The 23,388-nt window shown below is 40.7% G+C and overlaps 1 protein-coding gene across 3 annotated transcripts in view; it reads left to right on the top strand.

Moving 5' to 3' along the window:
- The window catches only part of EPB41L4B (erythrocyte membrane protein band 4.1 like 4B), a 170,920-nt gene that overhangs the window by 27,146 nt on the left and 120,386 nt on the right, over positions 1 to 23,388 (top strand). The window lies entirely within an intron of this gene.

The following is a 23,388-nucleotide window of genomic DNA, read 5'->3' as shown; positions in this document are numbered from 1 at the left end:
TACTGGGGCAGCATCAAGTCTCTTTGGAGTATTTGTCAGTCTAGTTGTTGCAAATTGTCCAAGGCAAGAGATCCCACACCATCCTTGGGCATCTTGCTCCTTTGTTTTACTGTTCTAACTATTAAAACTTTTCCTAGTCTAAATAAGCTCAGCTGCAAGTTCAAACTTTCCTTTTCCATACAGAACATCACTGATTGCTGTCCTCTTCATAAAGCACTTAGTTGTATTGAAGGAGTGAACATGGAAACTCTTCTGACTGGGCTGTGTTCTTAGATAGTAGCATTTTTGAGACAAGCATCCAAGCAGCCTTGTTTTGTTTTCTTCTGTATGAGCCACGTTTGCTGAAACTATTGTCCTTGCAGTTCTCTCTAGGGTGCTTTCTCTTTTTCTGTCAGGAGTTGTAAACACGGTGCTCCAAACTGAGTATGGGATTCCAGTTGTGATTTGTTATTAGCACCAAGGAACTGTAATTGCTTTCCAGAGACTTCACTGAAAACTCTCCTAGGAGGATAACACTCTGCTGGAAATCGAACCTGCTTCTTTGGGCAGCAGTCTAGTATTGACTACATGGAATTTTTATTCCATTGTGAGCACCCCATTCTCTCTGCTCTACTGCTTTCTTGATTTTATCTTCTTTGTATGGTATCTTATGTCTAATGGATTTTTTTTTTAATGTTGAAACCTCTTTTGATTGAGGCTTTCTTTACTAGTGCTGCTTTGATTTTCTGGGTTTAATCTTTAAAAAAGAAATCTTAGTACAGAATTGTTTGTTTTGGACACTTTCACCTAAGTTATTTGACCTGTGTCTTGATAACATCTATAAATTTTAAAAGCCAATGTTTGTCATTCAAGCCAACAGTTAAAACTGTTGGAAAGAATAACATCCAGGAAATAACCTAAAATGTCTATCTCCTGCTTATGAGCTTAGGTTATTTAGCTGCTGTCTTGAGAGTACAGTTGATCAAGGATATGAGTCCCCAAATAATTGTACTTTAGATTACATTTCTCTAACTTGTTTAGGAGGGTATTTAGAAAAATTTATGTTTAGAGAACACATTAAAATAGGCTAATAGTTCACCTGGAGTTTTCCTTTCCCTCTTTGGGTTAATTGCTCTGCTGGAATAGAATGGGGAAGGTTTGCCATTACATAACATATGTCTTAATCCTCTTCTCAGACACATCTTCTGTACTTTGACTCTTTAGTGGGAGACCTGGATCCCTGTGGAAACCTTGCAAGTAATATGTCCTGTGAAAATACTTGAAATGCCCTTGTCCAAGGGAAAAGGAAAAACCAACAAAAGTAGTGCAACATCTCATATGAACTTCTCCTGTGAAGAGAAGCCAAGTATTTTACATTGGAACCCGAAATACTGAGAATTTACCAAAACAGTTTGTTCTAACTGTAGAAAAAGAGCAGTCCTCTCATATTCTGATAGTGGCCACAAGCTGGAGAAAGCACAAGAGTATTTGGCTTTTTATTTAAGTACTAGGATTGAAGAAATAGTATATAAATAGGGTCCTAGCTCGTAAAAGCATTTGACTTCATACTCTTTGCTATGCCATTTTCTACAGAAATCAACCACCCTCTAAGGTATACTGAAGAAAAATACATAAATTTTAAAAATATTTCTCCGGGACCTTTGTTCTCAGTGAATGTAGTAGCTGAATTGTGTATCCGAAGGATTTTTTTCTTTGTTTTTTTTTTAAATGTGAATTTTTCTTGCTAGTAATTAGTAGAGGTAGAATCCAATACTGTGGAAGAGCTTACTTAAACTGCTTTCTTGGAGTGGACTGCTTTGTATTTTGGGAGTTTTTCCCTTTGTACTTATCTCACTGAGGCACCACTGTGTTGTTATGAGGATTTATTTTGGATATTGCTCTTTTCCACTTCAGTGGTAACTTTTCTCATATAATGATTGGTTATGAAAGCAGTTTTGCTTTTATGGTATTATATGTTGACAAAAGAAAATAAATAGATGACTTTTCCATTTTAAAAGTAGAAGTTTTGGGGGAAAAAAAAGGCACATGGCATGAGCAGTGCAAAGCTTCTTTCTGACTGCAGCCTGCTTGACAGTGGGGCTGTGCAGGTTCAGGGTCCCAGACCAATCTGCACCTCTGTGAGGAGAAATCTAGCTGATATTTTTGAGGCTTGTGTTGCTGGGGTGTAGTTATACCTGTATATAGCATGTAGATCCCTCAATTTGTAAGAGAGCAGAAAGATTCCTACTTTGGCCCCCTCAGGACAGAAGTGTAGACACAGTATAACAGATGCCTCATGGTGTGTCTGCAAATAGAGACACCTTGTGAGTTGTTCATTGTTATTTTGAAATCAGTTATTCCAGCCTTCTGCAGAAAAGGCAGTTTCTTCTTTCCACCAGAAGATGCCATCTACCACAGAGATCTGTGAGCATTGTTCTGTTGACTGCCGGTCAGTGCCGTATTTTTATCAGCCTTTCTACTCTTGTCAGAAAGGATCGGGAACTGAAAAAGTGCTCCCCCCTCTCCTAAGCGTGGAGAGACACTGTGGTCTGTGTTCTCCTCTGTATTTTGTTGCAACATGGTGACTGTTGCTTCTGTACTTTTCAATACAGAAGTACTTTTAAAGTATTGGAGCTACCTTCAGATGCCTTCTTCTGTCTGTGACTATAGGTATTAATTCTGATTTTTTCACAGAAAAATCCTGAAGTATCTTAACGCTGATAGGTGTTTTCCTTCCTTCTTTGAACTCAGTTTCTTTTCTTTGGTGTCATGTTACATTTGGAGGCCATAATGAATTGTCATAAGGTGATACTTTGTAAGTGACTTTAAAAGCCTGAAGTTATAAAACCATTTGAGATTCTCCAGTGGAAGAAAAAATTATGTGGTATATAAAGACAAAAAGTTGCTGTCCAAAGCTTGTGTCTTCATAGGAACTTGAACAGAAAAATGCTTAGGACTAGAGGATATTCTTGTTGTTAGAGACCTTTCTAGATGCTTTTAGTTGGTAGTCATGTGGGTTGTTTCAAGCTCGTACTCAAAGCAGAGTCAAAACTTAATTTAGACTTTTTATTTGAATTCAGACTGAGGATATCATCTCATCTTTAAACCAGTAATGAACATGCTGCAACTTCTCTGGGCAACCCTAAGGTAAAAGAAGTTTTTAGGACATCCAATTGAAACCTTTTCTGTGTCGATTTGTGTCTCGTTTTCTTACCATACATCTCAGTGGAGACCCTGGCTCTGGCAGTTGCTTCTGCTTAGCTCTCAGATAGCTCTTCTTTTTTCCAAACCTTCCTTCCCCTGGGCCAAGCAATCCCAGATCCTTCAGCCATTCTTCATGGGGAAGGTGCTGCCCTTTGCAGAACCCCCTCCAGTTATCAATGACTCTGTTGTAACTTCTGCTACCTTCTCCCAGATGTGGTCTAAGAAGCAGTGAGTAAAGAGTGAGTTCACTCAGTCTGCTTGTAGAGCTCCTGTTGCTACAGTCCAGTGTGTTTGTTGCCTTCCTTGTTGCCTGGGCATGCTCCTGGTTTGCCTGAGTGTCAGGTCCTTTCCAGCTGAGCCGATCCCAGCTAATCAGACCCCAGCCTGTACCACTGCAGGGGATTATTAGTCTGTCCCAGGTGCAGAACTTTGCCCATGTTTGAATTTCATGGGAAATGTTCCTGTTGGACCATTCTGCCAGCCTGTCTGAGTTACTTTGAGGGGCTACCCTGCACTTTAGTGTGACTGGACCCCTCAGCTCACTGTGTGCCAACATCTCAGTGAGGATGCATTCTGGTTGAGGAGCTCTACTTGTAACTGCCCTTTAGGTACAGGATGGACTGATAACTTCTGCCTTTTGAACCAAATCATCCAGCCAATGTTTCATCCACCTAGAGTCTAGATGTGTTAACTATCAATACACTGACCTGGATTCAAGGGTGCTGTCAGATACGATGTTGAAAGTTGTTTAGTCAAAGTGAGCAACTTTGATTGCTCCCTTCTCCTTCACAGATTTAGTCACTTCATCACAGTGGTCAGTTGTGTTATCAAGCAGATTTATCCTTGGTAAATACATGCTGCTGTTTTTCTCCATCATCTGCTTTGTGTGCCATATAATATTGTGGTTAATGCTTTCTGAAAACAACTAGAGGTCTCCTGCCCATTGTCATCACAGAGGCTTTCAGCCATCCAGACATCTGCTAAGAAGGCCTAAACTTTGGGCAGATGATGTTGGAGGTTCATAGAGGTTGTAGCTGATTAATTCCTAGCAGATGGGGCTAATGCTCTGTTTGCCCTATTATATAGCAAAGATTAAAGAGTCTGGTGGATCTTGAGTGATCATGAGATGACTGAGTTCAGGATTTGGAGAAAGCTGGAAAGCTGAGCAGTAAAATTAGGCCTGTGGACTAGACTCAGACTTGCTTATCTGAGAATTTGTTAAATTGGAATTTCTGGGAAGGTGTTTGATAAAGGACTTAGAAAAGGAAATTTGAAAATCTGACCTGTTGGACAGCTCAAGAAAACACCATCTCATTTTCCAGGTATGTCAGGACTTTGAACTGAAAAGCCCACTTGACCGAACAAGAGACTTCTTTATGAACAAAACCAAAATCTTTATGAAAAAGAACATATAAGAAGTGGAAACATGGACTAGCGATAAGAGTATGAAAGCATTACTCAAGTATTTAAGGATGAAAAATGAAAGGCCAAAGCCCAGCAGAGGGCTAATGAAGATTAACTGGAAGGGTTTCTACATAATTACTAGTAGATAAGGGAAAAATTGTAGGAAAAGGCTAATCATATGTTCATCTGCAAAAAAACTGCAGCAAAACTCTGAAAGCAATAGGCTATTCAGCCTTATTTCCATCCCTGGAAGGATCATGGCTGGTTTCCACATCGGTTAAGTTTGTAAATGCCTGGTCAAGAATTTATTACTTAATAGTGTGCATTTAAGGAGAGTGTGCTTACTCAATCTCGTTGCCTTCTGTGGCAAAATGGCTCTGTGTATGAATGACAGAAGTGTCACCTTCTGAGGTTACTAAGGGTTTGAATAGTGCCACCAACTGCATTCACATTTAGAGGTCTAAGGAAGTATGGGATGGATGAACAAGCTGCCTGATGGGTTGAAAATCAGCTGGACTATTATCAATAGCTCAGCATCCAGCTGGCAGCTGACAGAGTGCAGTATGCCAGGGGTTGGTCCTGGGGTCCATATTTTTCAATATGTAGTGATTTGGATGATGACATATATTTGCAAATTACACTAAATTAGTGGGAGTGGCTGACTTGACATATGGCAAAACATAAATCCAGAGGGATCCTGAGAGACTTAAGGCTAGGGCCATCAAAAGCTTCATGAAGTAGAACATGAAGTGCAAAGTGGTGCACCTGATGCTTAGCCATGAATCAGTGCAGCTGGGAACTGATGGGCTAAGTGGCTGCTCTGCTCAAAAGAACCTGGGATTATGGTTGAAAGCAAGTTAAATATTAACCAGTAGTGTGCCATCATTGTCAATAAATCTGGTGCTGTGCTACATTAGGAGTACGGCCAGCAGATTATGGGAACTTATTGTTGCTCAGTCCTTGGCACTGAGGATACTCTGCTAAGAACGTTCCTTTGGGCTGACTGGAAAAGTAAATGTCAGGAAACTGCAGATGTTTCAGTGGATGGTTCCCAGGGTGGTCTGCATGACCTTCAAGGGGGTGCTGAGGGGAGTGAGCCTTGTCTGGTGTAGAGTAAGCTAATAACACTCTGCAACTATTTGAAGGGCAGTTACAAACATGATGGAGCCAAGCCTGTGTTAGTAGTGATGGATGATGTAACAAGACCAAAGACCTGTTTTCAGCTTCAGAGGTTTACAGTGAACATTATGAAAACTTACTCCACTGGGAAGGTAGTATAGCACCGGCGCAGGTTATCCAGATTAGCCATGAGATCTCTCCCCGTAAAAGTTTTCAGGAGCTGGATGGATGGATATCCATCCATCTATCCTTATTGTGTTTAAATATACAAGGCAAAGGATATGTTGAAGCCTCCTGCCCTTTGATAGTTTTACATTATCTCATTTTCTTTTTCTTCTATTTTTCTTCGGGATGTGTACAAATAGATGTGAAGTCTCTCTGAATTCAGTGGAGATGCTTTAACATGCCCAAGCAGCAAGTTTTGCAGTTAATGAACGTACCTCCAGTGTATAGGGAGAGAGATGGGAAAAGAAAGAACTACAGTTGTCCCTTTAAACAATGTTCAGCAGCAGTAGTCTCTTGGGCTTTGTCCTAGGAAAATATGGTAATATTTCAGACTTCAAGATCATAGTCTGGCTTTTCTCCCTATTGAGGGAGTGGAAGTCTAGGCAGAGTTCTACTAAGCAAGTTTTGTTGGTTTTTGTTTTTATCTTTGCCATAATGATGAGATATTCTCTCCTAGTAATGAAATTCTAATAGAGCTTTTGGGGAACCCTTAGTATACTTGTAGGCTTTGCTGCTTCCAAACAGCTTCTTGCCTGAAATGGGGCTGAGAAAGTGGGATCTTAAGTGTTCCTGGGTATCTTCACATGTGCATCCATGCACACATTTGACTGCTTTGGGGAGCTGGGATTTTCTCGGAAGCAGTTTGCTCTTGAGCTCCTTGTGCTTCACTAAATCAACATCTCTTCCACAAGGGCTCTCTCTGTCACTGATGGATGGCAATTCAAGTTCAGCATAGTGGGAAGCAAAAAACTGGAAAGCACTAGAGAGCTTGAGAATTCTTAGATATGTTTAGCAATTCCTGTCTGTGGCTTCAAGAGTGAGCAAAGACTAGGTGTATTCACACCAAAAGGCTGAGTTTGCTCTGTGAGACTAAACATTGACTTGCTGCAGCAACACAGTCTAAGTCTGTGCTTAGTATGTTTAATGTGAAATAATCCTCCATTCTCATTAGGACAGCACTGATTATCCCCCTGCCTTCATCATAGTTGCTGCTTAATTGTTACCTTTCAGAAGTAGGATGCCATACCTCTACACTTGATACTGTTGTCTGGAACTGGCAGTAATTTTATAAGAATATTTAAGACTAGCTCTTCTGTAGTGGCCAGATCTTAGAAGCATAAGATCTGAGTGAGTTGCTCATGGGTTTGTGTTTGAAAGCTGTAGCATGGAAGTGGACTGTGTGAGAGCTGTGCTTCCTTTCTCCTGATTTGAGGCAGTGGCACTTTGGAGTTTGTTGCACAATTTCTGGAGCTGTTTGTGTGGACAGTGTGTTGCTTGGGCAATCCTAGGCTGTTGATGCAGAGCCTTCTGCCAACTAATTGCCCAACTCTTTTCCCTCCTGTACCTTGATTCTTGCATTGCAGTCAGTTCTCCAGTACAATATTTACACATACAATAATTTTGTTGGTTTTGGATAAATTGTTTGTAAATATCTTTTGTGCTTAAGTTTTCTAATGCCATCCACTTCCCCCTGTGGGCCCTCCAGTTTCAATATTTACATTTGTTTCTGTGATTGAAGAAGTTCTTAAGTAGCTTGAAATTAAAATAGCTGTGTTGGGCAAAAAGTAAACAGAATGTCTCCTTACAAGTCTTGTAGCTGTGTAAGTTCTAAAGGTGAGCATCTAGATCTTGTAAATGGTGCCCAGCCAGGCATAATTAAGGCAGGGTTGTGCTGGGCATTGCAGGATCACGCAGCAAGAGAATTTTATGACCTTAAACTGGTCTTGTAAGGCTTAGTATGTGTACCATCTAGAAGAGAAAGGTGTTTGTTGTGGTATTAATGCTGGTAATCTCGATGGGTTCCAGGTTAGTAGATGAATACCGGCTGGTCTCCTGTCTTTTTCCACATTGTCTCTTCTAGAGGTTGAATTTTTCAATTGTACCTCATACACTTCAAAATTTACATTTGCTTCCATGACTCTTGTTACCTTCTTTTTCATTTTATTGCTGTCTTCTCTTGACTCTTCCATGCTACACATAGTTGCAGCCTTCACTTTTTTCAGTCCCAAGTCTTTCTCCTCTGCTCCACTACAATCACTTTCATCCTTTGGTTTCTGCATCAGTTGCATACGAGATATTAGATGTGCACTCCTTATAACAGATGTAATATATTTACTCCTGGTATTGCTTGCTTTCTCTGTCAGCTCGCTGATCTGCTTACCATGTTCAATACAGAAAAAAACCCCACTTCTTTTGTATTAATATTGTGATATTACCTGAAGAAAATATTACTTGACTCCACTAACCCCTGCCCTGTCTGAAAACATCAAAATAATATTTCATCTGTTTATAGAGATGCTGCAAAAAGAATACAGGATCAATAGCTGGGCTGCTATGAAGTACAAAAATACAGATGCCATCTAAAGCTGTTGAGAAAAATTAAAATGTGATTTTAGTGCATGATAAAAGTATGGTATGTGATGTCTGTTCCATTATGTAGTGTTACATGTGCACCAGCTTGTTCTGACATGTAAATAAGGCAGTTCTGGTTTCCTTGTGAAGCTTTATAAATAGTGCAGCATACCTGCTGATATCTTCTAAAGGGAGAAAGATGTTTGCAATTTTTATGAATCCTCATATCTAAGGATGATGCAAATAATATGAGTGAAAAACACTGCTATGTACATATTGCATTGACTTCTTATTCATCTTGATGGGATATGTTCAGAACTACTTGTAGTTGTTTGGGGTTTTTTTAATTCAAGAAATGTCTTTGGTTTGCCTTTTAAGCCCTTTTTAGTCTTTGCTGAGTCAGTCTAACTCTGCAGTCGAAAATATGTGTTTAATCTAGTTTTTAGTATTAAGATGTAACTCCAGAGGAAACTTAGCCATAGTAGTTCTAGCAGAGTTGTTCTACTGTGGTTACCTTGCAGACTTCCTGAAGTGAGTGCTGAGTTTACTGAAGTGCAGAAGTTACTCCAGAACAAATTGCTTGTGGCACAACCTCTTCATGAGGGAAGTGGAGTTTCAAGTTACCTTACTGACCAGGAAAGCATCTGCCTATATCCAGATGGTAAACAAGCTGTACCGTATTCCTTCAAGACCCTGGGGTCTTGAAGACTACTGGTGACTGTGGAAGATGATGTTTTAAGCATTTCTTGTGTTGGTTTAAAGCAAATTGATTAGACCTGTATTTTTCTGAAAATTGTTGTTTGATCTTGTGTCCTGGGAACCAGATGTATTGTGCCAATGGATTTTCTTTAATGCTTGTTTTGAGTAGTTAGGCTTCCATTTTTCATGCAGTTACACTTAACTAAGTGGGTGCTTCAGAGGAGAATAACAAAGACAATTGTTTGAGTTTGATGTCTGCCCTTACCCTTGTGCTTCAAACAAATCTTACAATTTAATACTCACCCTAGATCATGGTTTATCCTGAAAATTCAAAGCAACCAGCATATTTAACAGTGATGAAATCTAGAAGACAACTGGAACATGACTTGAGAAAATGCTTTGCTTCTAAATGTTGCATGTAAACAAAATGGCATTAATTCAGTACGAGTTACACACAATGTCAGAAAAGGCTTGTTACCAACAAACTGTCAATCTTATGTCTCTTCATTTGCAGGAAGCTTAAATTGGGGAGGGGGGAAGTGGGAACATTTATGACTCACATGGATTGGGAGATAATAAATCTAAACCTATGTTTACATTTAAAATAACATAAGGCTTTAAAAATGTTTCAAGATGTTAAATATTTGTCATATTGTAGTTTGTAAATTTTGTGTCTTCATGATTCACTGGGGAAAATGAATTCACTGGGAGTGAGAGAGTAGCTCAGGCTAAAGAAGGACGTTTTCCAACACATGAGATTTCACAGCCCCTGGATGTTGTGAAAATGAAGCTGGAAAGCGTTTGGTGTTGCTTGCAGGCAGGTGTGCCCTCCCCACCGACTCCCTGTGGCCCATGGAGTCTTGGCACTTCCCTTTGTGTGGAATGTCTGAGCAGGAAGGAGAGAGTGCTCTCACTTCAAAATAAGCTGTATTTTGTTGATCGACTGTGTTTGTATCAGTAAATATATTCCATTTGTTAAAAGGCTGGCTTCTAATTTAACTCCCAGAGTTATTGAATAACAACTGTGGAATCATTTCCTCCTCTGAAAGTTGGGAGAGGGGAGGGAAGATGAGAGAGACAAACAAAGGAGACAGCCTAGTTCTCAGAGACTGAAAGAGTTGTTATGCCTTGTTGAGGATGTGAGTTCAGTGATATTGTCAGTAGAGAGAGTATTGCCTTTCAGTAACGATGAGTATGGCAGATCTAAGATAACCTTGCCTTGAGCTAGTACAGCAAGGCTCTCTACCCTCCCCCTGGAGCCCTGACTATTTTGAATTTCCTACTGATGGCCCAGTAGTCTGTATGTGATGGATGAGAAGCACGCATACCAAGGTAAAGTAAGTGGAGTCTGCAAAAGGGCATAAACATATGTATGTTTGCATACATGTGTGGATTTGTGTGGCAGGGTTTGGTAGCAGGGAGGCTGCTGAGAAGTTTCTGTGAGAAGATTCAGAAGCTGGCCTCATGTCAGATGGAGCCAGTTCCAGCAAGTTTCAAGATGGAGCTGCCATGGCTAAATCTGCATCCATCAGCAATGTTGGAGCACCTCTGTGATAACATATTTAGGGGGAAAAAAGCCCTGCACAGCAGCTGTGAGAGGAGCAAGAAAACTGTGAAAGAAACAGCCCTGCAGACACCAAGGTCACTGGATGAGGAGTGACAGGAGTTGCTTCAGGCACTGGAGCACAAATTCCCTGCAGCCTGTGGTAAAGAGCAGGTTGAGGAAGGCCCATTTCCCTCTTGCAGCCCATGGAGGCCCACAGGGGAGCAGAGATCCACCCTCAGCCCATGGATGTCCCAAAGCAGGAGCAGCTGGATGTCCAAAGGAGACTGTGCCCCTATGGAGAGAGGAGCCCATGCTGGAGCAGGCTGGGGGACATGCTGGAGCAGTCTGTTCCTGAAAGACTCTGCTCCATGGAATGATCCCGTGCTGGAGCCAGTCCTGAAGAGCTGTAGACTATGAGAAGATTGCACTCTGGAGAAGTCAGTGGAGTGTGTCCCATGAGGTTGGATCCTCTCCTGGTCAGTGAAGGAGTCTATCCCGTGGGGTTGGATCCTCTCCTGAAGGACTGTATCCCATGAGGTTGGATCCTATCCTGAAACAGGGAAGGAAGGAGCAATGGAAGAGGAGGAAGCAGCAGTGAAGAGACTCTACCCATTTTCCCCAGACCCACTCAGTGAGGGAGGAGGTAGAAGAGTCTGGCGTGAAGTCGAGCCTGGGAAGAGAGTGGAGGGGAAAGTTTGTTTAGTTCTGATTTTATGTCTCACCATCTGCTGTTATTAATTAGCAATAAGATATGTTAATCTTCTTCAAGTTGAATTTGTTTTGCCCATCACAGTAGTGATCTTTCTGTACTTCTGTCAACCTGGTAGGATATATGACCCAGCCTTGTAACACTGTTGTAGCTCTTCCCTGATCTCTGGCTTGGCAGTGTTCCTGGCTACTGCCTTCACACAGGTCACCTGAACACCCCAGCTTGGTGTCCTCTGAAAAGTGATGTGTCCCATCTCTTCCTTCCTATGGTAGATGCAGGTGTTGAACAGGATGCAGGTTCCAGGATGGATGCCTGAGGGAATTCCCATTAGAGCATGTCTCCAGGTAGTGTTCAAATCACTACCCACTTCCCTTTGAGAGCAGTGATGTAGACATCAATGATCAACCTATCTAGACTATAGTGCGCCAGTGTGGATGTGGGGATGTTGTGGGAGACCATGCTGAAAACCAACAACAATCAAGATAAACAACTTTTGTTGGTCTCTCATCTAAGATGATGAAAAGGCATAATTGAAGATCTTCAGTGTGTGTGATGGATGAGTGAGCATTCAGCTTATCACTCTCTTAATCTAAACTGTTTGTTTTCCTCCAGCATATGGTATTTTCAATACAGGGAGATGAAAGACTAGTCTCTCTTAGTCTACAGTCTCTCTGGCTGTATCAACAGTCATATGCGCTTTGTTGCTCAGCCTGAATAAACTTCACGACATGCTGTCTCTTTCAGAGTCAGCGCAGCTGAACAAGTGAGTTGACACTTGTTCTTCCTGCATCAGCAGTGTGGTGTTGTATTTGGTTGCAATTGTAGGCTCTGCTGGTTACATATATATAACTTTGAAGTCATCTGAGTTGCTGGTGTCATCTAAAAGCTGTCAGGCAGTGAAGTTGTCCCTACAGCCAGAGTTTGGCTTGCAGAACTTTACTCCAACAGAAGAACTTGAGTTTGCTCTTGACTCTGTCCAAGTCTGTAAGTCTGGTAATGAGAAACATTGTTCATATTAATAATGTCTCCAGGACAGCGATGGATTCCCCAACACTGGACACTTTTAAGATTGACCTGGACAGGGTACTGGGCCATCTTGGCTAGAATGTGCTTTTGCTAAGGAAGGTTGGACCAGATGACCCTTGAGGTCCCTTCCAACCTGGTATGCCATGATTCTGTGATTAGTGGTAGAAAACAGAATTAGGGCAGCAAAATATGATCCTCCAGTGACTTTTTGACTTTTTAGACCATCAGAATGTTTGGTATTAATGCTGATGGTTTAAGTTCTGTTGGATATTTAATTGAAGTATTGCAAGTTTGTGGGAGTTCTCTGCTCTTGTGTTCACTTTCATTGTGAAATAAAATTCTTCTGAGACAAAGGGACTGCTACCAATTTTGTTGGCTTTATAAATGAAAGGTTTTGTTACTGTCTGCAAAGAACTGGTGGTACAGTCTTTGCTGGAGCCATCAAAGAGTGGCTTCATTTTTAAGTAGTTCATTATCCCTTCAACTAAAACCTATTCTGTGAAGTGGCTATGTGTTGCAGTGATTTTTGGATATGGACTTTGATGTATTCAAACTATAAGGCCTTGGTGACATTTTTTTCCCTTAAATAAAAAAATTAAGAATTTTCACTTGAAAATTAAGTTGTTATTTTAAAGAACTGAGGTGGTAGTAGTTCAGCCATTTGTGACTGGCCAATTTGGAGTGTCAGGTTTGATCTATCTTGAGAGTCAGACTCTAAGAGAAAAAAATTTGCAAAAGTTGTCAAGTGGAGCAAAACTTGTGTTGAGGTAAAATGCCCAGGTGAAAAGAATCAGCCACAAGGAATGCCCCATTAGCCTGTCACAGTGCACTGGGAGTGTCACCACTTTAATGAGTTCTGCTGAATTTCTGGCAGACACTATGGCAATAGCAAAGTTACCCTATGTTTTTCTGGTGGTCTGAATTAAACATGCAAGCTCTTATTGAGATGTTGTTAATAAACACGTATAATAAGCCAGCTGATACTATATTTTTTTACTCCTTTATGCTGCTTGGGTTTAATTTCCATGAGAGTTTTTTGATTCTGTTTTACTTCGCCTTGCTGTGCGAGTGTCCAGAATTCATTTCATGGCATGGAGCAGGCAGGGTAGCTGACCCTGAAAGCAAAGGACAAAACTCAAAACTTCATGCAAACCACTAAAAGCTGCAGCCTGCTCCAGATGGGTTTTCAAATCAAACCATATGTGGGGTAGCATTGTGGGTATTGCAGGTCTGTCTATACTCTCTGGAATGTATGTACATGGACCTTTGATCATGTGTTCTCATCTGTATTTTTGCCTTAAAATTTCTGAAGGCTGTCTTTTAAACTACATCCAGAGGAAATGCTGGCACACAACACTCCCTCCAAGTAGGCAGCAAAAACTGCAGGATGCAGGGAACCTGACAGGAAAGAAGCCAGACACTTGTGCAGATTAGCAGTTATTCTTTTCTCACTTCTTCAAAAGCATCACTTTTCCAGATTCTGATGAATACTGTGCTTTTCTGCATACTGACTCTGGGCTCAGAGGTTCTGTTTATAATGAGAGCTTTTATCTTCTCAGCCTCTTACCTAACTCGATTGGATGACCTCTTGGTTGGCATGAAATATCAACAGATCATTTTTGGCTTAAACCCAGTGTTCCTGCACCTCATATTGGCACTCAGAACTTCTCAGTTTATTCAGTAAAAACCCCCAGACATGAGTCCTTGCTCATTTTTTAGAATGAGGATAAACAGAACATTGTGCTGCCATCCCTATTTCACTACAGTGAGGTGTTCACTTGTCCTTCAAATCTGAATATTTGCAAGAGAGCAAGAAGTTAAATACTATAGTATGATGAGAATTTATCTTGTCATGTAATTCCTTGGCAGCAGTGAGAAGATTAGAGTGCTGAAGTTTTTTATAATAAACCTTGCTCTGCCACTGGTTTTAACTGAGCAGGAGCATGGTCTGAGAGAGGTGTTTTCTATTAACTTGAACTGCTGTTTATTCTCTTTTATAGTGGTTCTAATGAAGTTCTTTGAATAAGAACCACATGGCTTTTCATCTTGTATATTGTCTTTCTTGAAAGTAAATGTAATTTGTAGTGATTGTCTTTAATTGCATATACTTGTCTAATTATGCTTGTGTTTAAAAATAATTGTCTTCTTGGCTGTCCACTAAATGAAATACTTTTACTGGCAAACTTCCCTGGTCTTTCTCTGTTTTTAAATCTGCTGATTATAAACCTGCAGTTTAAGAGAGTTTACTGATTTTTCTGAATCTCTGGATTTTTGGGTCTCTTCAGAGAGAAGCAAATAATTGGGGTTGATTCTTTGGAGAAGACTATGACTTAGTGCAAGGAAGAACAAAGAGTGAAGAGTACTGAAGTCAGTTGGCTGTCTGAATAAACAACTTCAAAAGCAGTTTCTCTTCATTTTTAAATCCATAGAGTTTCTGAGGAAAAGACCACATTAGAGCTTTGTCCTCAAGTTCCAAACTCCCTTTTTGGTCACTGGTTCTCTTTCACATCTTTGAACTTCTTTTACTGGCTGTAACTGTCAGGGTGATTAATAATAAATATGATTTATATGGAAGGTTTAGCACATTATAGGGTAATTAATATAGGTAATTAATTCTAATGTTAGCATGCATGTGGAATTAATTTTGTGCTATGAAAAGTGCCACAAATAGTAGATGTTACTTAAGTTTTAAAAAAGACATAGAAATAATTGAGTATGAATTACATGAGCATTAACAGTGTGCAAGTTTATGCTGGAGGAGAGGAGTGGTTTTAAGGAACTTTTTGTTTTATCCAGACGTAAAAGTAAATTCATGCAGTGTGCGTGATGTGATAGTACTAAAGGAATCTGCACCTTTTTGCTTTTACAGGTCAACACTTGGTGGTGAGGATTCTGTTCTATGCACCCAGAAGTGGCAATCTTTAAGGCATTATGTAAGATACCAGTTCTTTGAGTAGCTGTCCTAGGTTTTGCCTTCCAGCCTCAGCCCAGCTTTGTGGCCTCCTCCTTGCCTGGATACCCGTGTCAGGAAGGAACTTTTGGCTACCAGGCCCACACCAGGCTCTGCTGTGTGGTTGGTTGTGTGGGGAGGGGGCTTGAAAGCACTGCTAGCTTGAATTAGGAGTGATGTTTAACTGATGTAACTCCCCCCTGTAGCCAGTTCTTTACAAGACATTCAGCTGCCCTGAAAAACCTCTTGGGTGGGGGTCAGAACAGAACCTGTGACTTGTGTGCCTGGGAGAGTGGGAGCCCTGCAGCCTTAATTTATGTCAAGTACAGCTACTTGTGTTGCATGTGTGTCTGACTGGTCATTACTGCTGGTCTGAGCTACATTCATGCTGAAGCCAGGTTGCCAGTAGAGCCTTTTAAGTAAAATGCTTTATTGTAGACAGTCATAAATGTGTCCTATTTAAAAACAAGTTAAAAAAATTGGAAATAGTTGAATCAGACACCCATACATGTGAATTGTGTATGAAGGATATGTCTATATGGAAAATTTTGTTTGTACAGTTGCATCTGTTTAAAACTATTTCTACTCCTGGAGAATTCAGGTGCAGGTGTATAAGCAAGCAAAGATGTCATTTGAAACTTTGCTACTGCATTAGCATAAGAAACTGCAGAGTCTTTGCTAAACTCTCTCGGGATCTCCTGATAGCACTTGCCTATTTCTCCTTGTTCTTTTTAATGTCATCTTATGCCAATGTTCCATGTTATTTCTCAGATACAGTTTAAATTCATGACCTAGAATTTTCTCCAGCTCTCCAGAAAAATGGCACCTCTATCCCACTGTGATTTGTGCAAGAGGGCAATGGGCAAGGGCAGCCTAAAGCAGCATAACATTGAGTTGTGTTTGATGGTATCACCTCAAAGAGGTGACTCCCGCTTCAATGCCCGTAGCTTAGCTTTATCAAATAAAACCTCTTCCTCTGGGAATGCAGAACTGTAAATTTGATTTTGAGGTTAAGGAGTCTCAGCATAGGTTTTTGTTCTCTTTATCCTAGCTACTTCGTGTTTCCACCACTTTGTTTGAGGGGCATGTAATATTTCAAGTGGGTCAGGAGGGGGAGCTGGCATTCTAGGGGTGAAAAAGAATCTTCTTTGCGTACAAGTAACCCTTTTTTTTAAATTGTGATGGGGTAACCTGTCTGTTCCTGAAATAACAGTAGTCCAGACTGACTTCCAGAACATAAAGTTGCAAGTAAGGATTTTTTTTTTTTTTACTGCTTTGTTCTGTGGCTGATGGTTGCTTTTATCTGTTGCCTGAGGATCCCATTTAGAAGTGCTGACAGTGCTTTTCTCTTGGGAAGAGGTCTGTGTTGCCAGTAGTATATGCAGGTGATAGGGACAATGAGCAGAACCTCACCCTTCTCTGAGTCTAATAAAATAAAAATGTCACTGCTGGTAATAATGTTGACAGTAGTAATTGCATGTGTAGGGCACCTACCATGGCTGTACCTGCCTGCCCTTCATGTGACTTTTGGAGAGATTAAAGGCTTTGCAAAGGCAGCTGCCCTTTAGATGAGTGATGGAAATGTGAAATTGCCCTGCATAAGGGTTTCCCCACTGCAGTGGGTTAGCCTTAGCCATCAGCCAGGCTCCTCCCCAGCCCCTCATTCAGTCTGCAGGATGGGGGTAGGAAATATGGAGAGAGAATGGGAATTAAAAGACTCGTGGGTCAAGATAAAGCTGACTCTTTCCCTAACTCAAATCCACTCCTTCACTCCTGACTTCTGTACCCCCCACCACCAGTGGTCAGTGGGTCTGCTGTGGAGATGGCTGAAACCAGCTGTGTCCAGCCTGGGACAGCCCCATCTTCTCTGCAAAAAACTAAGCAAGTGGTAAAATTATCCCTTCCAGATAATGTAGGTCTTGAGACATGGTAGTTTCTTGCTCCTTTTTTCTGCAGCAAAACAGGCTTTGAGCCTCTGGATATGCTACTATAATCAGTTTTGAACAGCTGTACTGTAAAATTCAGCTAGTGAAAGTGCCTATTTCAAAAACTGTGCAAAACCAGCTTTCAGGAAAAGTTGGCATTGTTCAGATTGCTTTATAAGTTTGGTTCACTTGTCCAGTGGAGGAAGAGACAGAATGTGTTTGAGAGGTGGGGAAGAAAGTGACTGGAAGCAGGGATGTGTGAAGTGGCAAAGGAAACCCTATACTCTCCCTTCAAATCTCACCTGACTTTCCTGGATCTGCTTTATGTTTGTGTTCCTGTATGAAGGAATCTCTCCAGTAAGCGATTCCTGGCATGGCTTTGGACTCTTTGGAGATTGTTTGCATCTGAGGTAATTCCCTCTCTGCTCTCTTGTCTGTGTATTCTCTGTAATGCTGTGCTGCCAATTCAATCTTTGATTCATCCTAATGAGTTTGTACTTTATGAATAATGAAAAATCTTCTCTTTCCTCCTGTTGCAAAGCTTGAAAATAGCATATTATCCTTCCCCACCCTTAGTTCTTAGTAGTTTCAGTTTCTTGGTTTTGTTTGCTTTCTTTATTTGTTTTTATTGTTACTTTTTGTTCTTGGACCATTTTAAAATTTTTTTTTTAATTGACAAGTGACTGCCTTTATATAACAGGAAGAAAGTATAAGCCAGTGCAAGAAACTTTTCCAGTGTCACACTAGCATGGTAAACATACTGTGATCTGACTAGAAGCCCAGTGCCATTTGGGTTTATGTAGAGACTTGGTACATATAAAATACAGTGATCTATTTATTTGTCCTTGTTCAGGCTTCTCCTCCAGTGAGTGCTGATTTTTCTTGTCAGTAGCTGGTGGAGAGATAAAAGTCTGGCTCCTGTTAGGAAATGCTGCTGTATTATAGTGGGATTTACTATACCCACTGTTAGGGGACTTTTTCTTAATGACCGTCTGCAAATTCTCATTGGCATCTTGGTTTTAGAAACCCAGCTGCCTTGCACTGTTGGCCAATCTCCCCACAGAGAGAACATTCTGAAGTGGTTGTGTGCTTATCTGAGGTTCTCTCCATCCCCTTGATGGGATGTGACTTGTGACAGTCCTAGCTTTTCAGACTTTTATCGTAGGCTTTGAGGGTAATTTGAAGGAAGCAGCTTGATTTGTTGGTTTGGTTTATTATTTCTGGGAATTTGGGGTTCTTTTTGCTTTGGTGTTTTCTCATTTTTCAAGGGGTTCTTTAACTTTGCCTCTAAGCTGCTTATGCTCAGGAAATAGCAATATTTTAGTTTGGGGCCTTGACAGAAATGACTGGGAGGAAAATGTTTGTTCTTTCAAGGTTATAATAAGTAGATACCATTAAAGGGATGTTTTTGTCTGCTGATGAAGGGCTGAGGACTTGGTGGTGTGTGTATGCATTTGGCATTTTTTGCTGGTTTGAGGTTTTATGCAGGGGGGAAGTTAAGGGGATTTTGACTCTTGTTTTCAGCTAATTTCTCAAAAGAACTAAAATGAATTTTGTTCTCCTTCAGATAAAAGTTCACATGCGTCATCACTTGCATTTTCTTCTGGGCACGTTCAGCAGAGCTGCTTGTTTCTGTGGTCTGTACTACATTTAAACATCATTTGCATGCAGTAGCAGGCTCTGAAGCAGTACTGGTGCTATTGCCATGACAGGGTGAGAGGCTTAATGGTTATTTGAACAGAGTCACATTTTCAAGTGAGCTTGTAGCCAGAACTGAAAATTTAAGTCAATGGTTGGCTGGTAAGAAAATAACCTGACATCTTCATTGCAGCTTGAGCAAGCTAGCCAGCCTCATGGAAGTATGATGTGCTAGTAAATAACTTTCTTTTCTTCAGTTAGCCCTGATTTTATGAACATAAAGTAGTATTTGCATGATTTCAAGCACAAAAAAAGGAACTCTTTCCCCACTTTTCTGAGTGTGCTCATTAGGCCACCAGAGGAGGGTGGGACAGGCACCCAGGTCACGGCTGGTTTGCAGTGTGACCTCTATGGATGGCAGCTTGCACACTGGAATTTGAACACAAGTGGCTGACTGACAGTACTGCCTGCAGCAGCAGTGCTGGGATGGGTAACGTGGTTTTCAGTGCAGCTTTTGCAAGCCCAGCCATGGCCTCCAACATGTACCTGGCTGAAGCTGTTGGATACCCTGGATTTATAAGAATGTAGAACAGTTGCATTTCTGTGCTTAAAATTATGGAACTACTGCTGGCTTTCAGTACAGCTGATTGTGTTTGAAGCAACTGAGGGCTTGACTGAGCAGAAGAAAGCAAGTTAAAGGACAGATGATAACTGAGCACCAGGAGTCAAGGCTAATTAGGAGCACAGATGGCTTTTATGCATGTTTAGCCTGTCTGAGACACTTGGAGACAGCACTGCCAGTGACTGCTAAAAGGCAGAGCGAATTCTCACTGCTAAGCATTATGGCCAACAGCTCAAGCCTTGAGTTTGAAAATGAGCTTTAGGTTTGAAAATTGAGTTAATAACAGTTCAGGTTAACACTAACAGGTGTGAGAGGGCAGAGCAGAACATATTGAGCTACTGTTGTTTTCAGGAGGTGTTAAGGACAGGAAATGCTGGTGCCATCAGAGCAGCCTGTGGAGGTGACACTGGCTTGCTACAAAGGTGCCTTTTAGAATTTACTAGAAACTCAGACCTGGAGTGAGCGACCATCAGACCATAGCAGCCCACTCTGAAAAAATATTTAACATATTGCAGAATACATAATCTTGTGCTTTATTTCAAAAAAGAAACTAAGCCTGCCCTACCTGCCCATTGCTGTTCCTACTCACTATTCAGTTTGAGATGCATTGGCTTTGGTTGGAAAGCTAATTGGCTTTGACTTTTCTCTTGGTGATAGTTTATTTTCCTTAATTTTGGTTGTCATTTTGTCTGCTGGCAGACTATTTCATGTACCTCCTGGCCTATTTGACAGGTTGTTTTCCCAAGCAGTGCTTCAACTGTTTCTGAAATCTGTTAATAGTTTGTTTGTAGCCCTGTAGTCTGAGCTCTCTAATATGACTCAAGAATTTCAGCCTCTCCACTTGGGTTCAAGTAACTGCACTTGGGTTTGGGGAAAGTGTGGGCAGAAGCTCTTCAGCTCTGCTAGTATGTGCTCTGAGAGTGATCAATGGCATCCTTGCACTGTATCTGCTTTAAAATGGGAATTTTTTCTGGCATGTATGTCCACTTTCCATGCCCTTTGGCCAAAACCTTTCAAAGAGCTCTGGAATAGCTAAGATCAACACCAATCAGCTTGTTTAGACAGGGCCAGGTGGTGTAAAATGTCCCTGGCTGATCAATGTTCTCTTTCCTTTATGTCTACCAGAAGCACATTAAAATCTCTGTCAAGTCTGGAAGAGTTTCTAATTGGAGAAGTTAGTCTTTGTTTTGTCATGTTTTAGCTGACCAGAACTTCCATAGATTCCCTGAGACTGGGAGCTCTCTGGCAGCAGAAGATGTAGCCTACTTGAAATGTGGGCCGTGCTGCTGTCACTGTTGTTGTGCAAGGTGCTTTGTACCCATCCCAACTGGAGTCTTTGTAGGATGTGCAGTGAGTCCTCATTTAACATAAGAATTCTCTCTGAATGTGATTCATGATCCAAAGGAAGGTGATAGAGGGGTTTATTTGAGAATGGCTTCAATGAAACAGTGGACAAAACTCTCATGACTTAGGTGGAACAAGGGGTGGATGACATGAGAAACTCCTTTTTTTCCTTTCTCTCAGTGATTGCTCATTATCAGGGAGGCTCCCAGTCTGCAAGTGTAATTGAGTCTTTGTGTTTCATCAAGTGCCTGCCTCATGCTAATTCAGTTATGCCTTAGGTTGCAGCTGTAGTTTTGTTTGTAAGCTGAGCATTTCATGCCCACCCTCCCTGTGAGGTTTTGTGGTGCTCACACAAGTTCTCCTGAGTTCCAAGGAACACTCCACCAGAAACTGGCAGTGCTTTAATTGATGTTTCAAAACAAAACAAAACAAAAAAAAACCCAAACAAAAACTCCCAAACCAAAAAGAAAACCCTACCAAAACAGAAAGCAAAGACAAAAAAACCCAACAAAACCAAAACCCCAACAGAAACAAACAAAAACACCCAAGTCAACACAAGGCTTTGCAACTTTTCTTGCATCACTGTTCCCAATTTTAGTAACTTCATACCAACAAAATAGCAACTCTATATAGTAGTATATGCAGACTGTTTGTTGCCATGTACTTCATTTTGTGAGATAAAAGTTATGCAGGCCATTTACATCTGATATTTCTGAGCCATCTGTCTAGCAAGGTATGACTGCAAAATATTTTTAGTTTATGGTTGGGGTTTTTTAGCTGTATCTTCAGAAAATAAGCACAAGTCAAAGGTCTATAGAGAGAGTATGATTTATTAAATTCCAGATAGTTAGATCTACTGTGAAAATTTTACTGTACAAAAGCATTATCTTGTCTTTATGTGGTACCCAATTTTGAAAAGGGAAATATGTCTTTTAGCTACTGTTTTTTCTAGAAGAGGGGAGAAGAAAAAGATGATGAAAATCAAAACTTTTTGCTTTCGAGACCATGCATATGTAATGCCTGAGGAAAAAGCCTTCCATTTTGATTATTCCACCCATTTCATTCAGTGCACATTCATTTATCAGTCCACAGTATGACCTGCAGGATTGTCAGTCAGTGATGAGGCAGAATAAAGAACAGGTAATCCTTTCCTGTTAGTAGAGGAAAGGAGTCAGTCGCTTTTATCTCCCTCTGTAGTCCAACATCTCAAAGGAAGTTTTGGGTCAGCAATTTGCTGGCTGCAGGAGCTTTATCATTTAAGGGGCACAAGTTGCTGGGAAGGCTCATTTAGTGACAAGTTAAATGTTACAATCTCCTGTAAGCTGTGTATGTAATACTGCATTTTATGGTCTAGCTGTGCAGTGCAGAGCTATTCTGCATGTAACACATGTTAAACATTAACTACTGCTTGGGTACAGAAGGTGGAGTGTGCTCTCTCTCTGGTTTCTATTGGGTGTGTTGCAGTGGAAGATAAACATGTACTCGTAGTTAATGCCATAAAGCAAGCAACCATGAGCAGAGTAGGGCATCAAGTGCATTTTTCCTACTTTTGAATTTTTCATGTTCTGCTGTTTCTCTTTACTGCTTTTGAGGGCTTTCTCCTCCCTCACTTAAGCAAGGTCTGTTTAAATTTTGTTGAGCTTTGGTTTGGCTTCTTTTAACAAGTGCTGATTTTACTCCATATGAGAAAATATGTTCTGGATACTTTTTGTTCGGTTTATAACAATTACAGTAGCAATGTACTGTTTTAAGAGGCCATTGTAGTCTCAGCTACCTTTAATAGACTGTTGAACTTTGGTTACTGATGTCTATTATCTGCCCCTTTCCCCCCTCAAAATAATGAAACAGTATCTTACAATGACAGTTTAATGTTGGTGTTAAGCTTTTATGGAGCTTTAATTCTGCTCTTGAAATTTGATACGATTCAATTTCTGTGCTTCTGTTTTGTTAGTTAAAAAACCCTAAAAAGTACAACTTAAATAAAATTTGCTTCCTGTACCTGAGCTTGCTTCACTTTCTTGGAAAAACAGAGGTGTAACTTGTGATCTTGCCTGTTGCTGAAGAAAACTGATTTTAGACAGCCTAGAACCCTGAACAGGAGTTCTACATGTTATGATTGATGGTGCCTTTGTGCAGAAGACCAAACTAAAGGAACTGAATGCTTAACTGTGAATTTTGCTACATTTTGGGTAAAGTGGAAATGCCTAATATGTTAGTTTTAAAAAATGAAAAAAAAAATCCTTAAAGTTGTAAGAGGGACAGCAGTCACAAAAGTGGATCCTGGTCAGTACTTCCCTGTGTAAAGCACAGCTGTAGCTTCAGTCTCTTACTCAGATTTATGATCATCTCATGTATTTTTGGCCAATGGGTGATTTTGCTCAAGAATTTGAAAACTTTCTTTGCCAAGTAACTCAACAAGATTTGCATGAAGAATTGGTTATTGCCTTTTTCTTCAGCCTACCTGTAATGTTCAAGCTTTTCTAGTGTTGAAGACTGAGAATGTAAATTCTTGCCTTAACCTCAAAACAAGTACCCAGGCCAATGCAGCCTACCTTTAAGATCTGCTAAGTTTTCTACCCTTACCTCTAGGCCATAGTTGGGGTTTTAGTTGTTAACTTTTATTTCCATTCTTGCCTGTTTCAGATG

The sequence above is a fragment of the Melospiza melodia genome, chromosome 1 (assembly GCF_035770615.1).
Source record: "Melospiza melodia melodia isolate bMelMel2 chromosome 1, bMelMel2.pri, whole genome shotgun sequence".
NCBI classification, from domain to species: Eukaryota; Metazoa; Chordata; class Aves; order Passeriformes; family Passerellidae; genus Melospiza; species Melospiza melodia.
The sequence above is the reverse complement of the archived record's forward strand: the minus strand, read 5'-3'. Positions and strand labels throughout refer to the sequence as shown.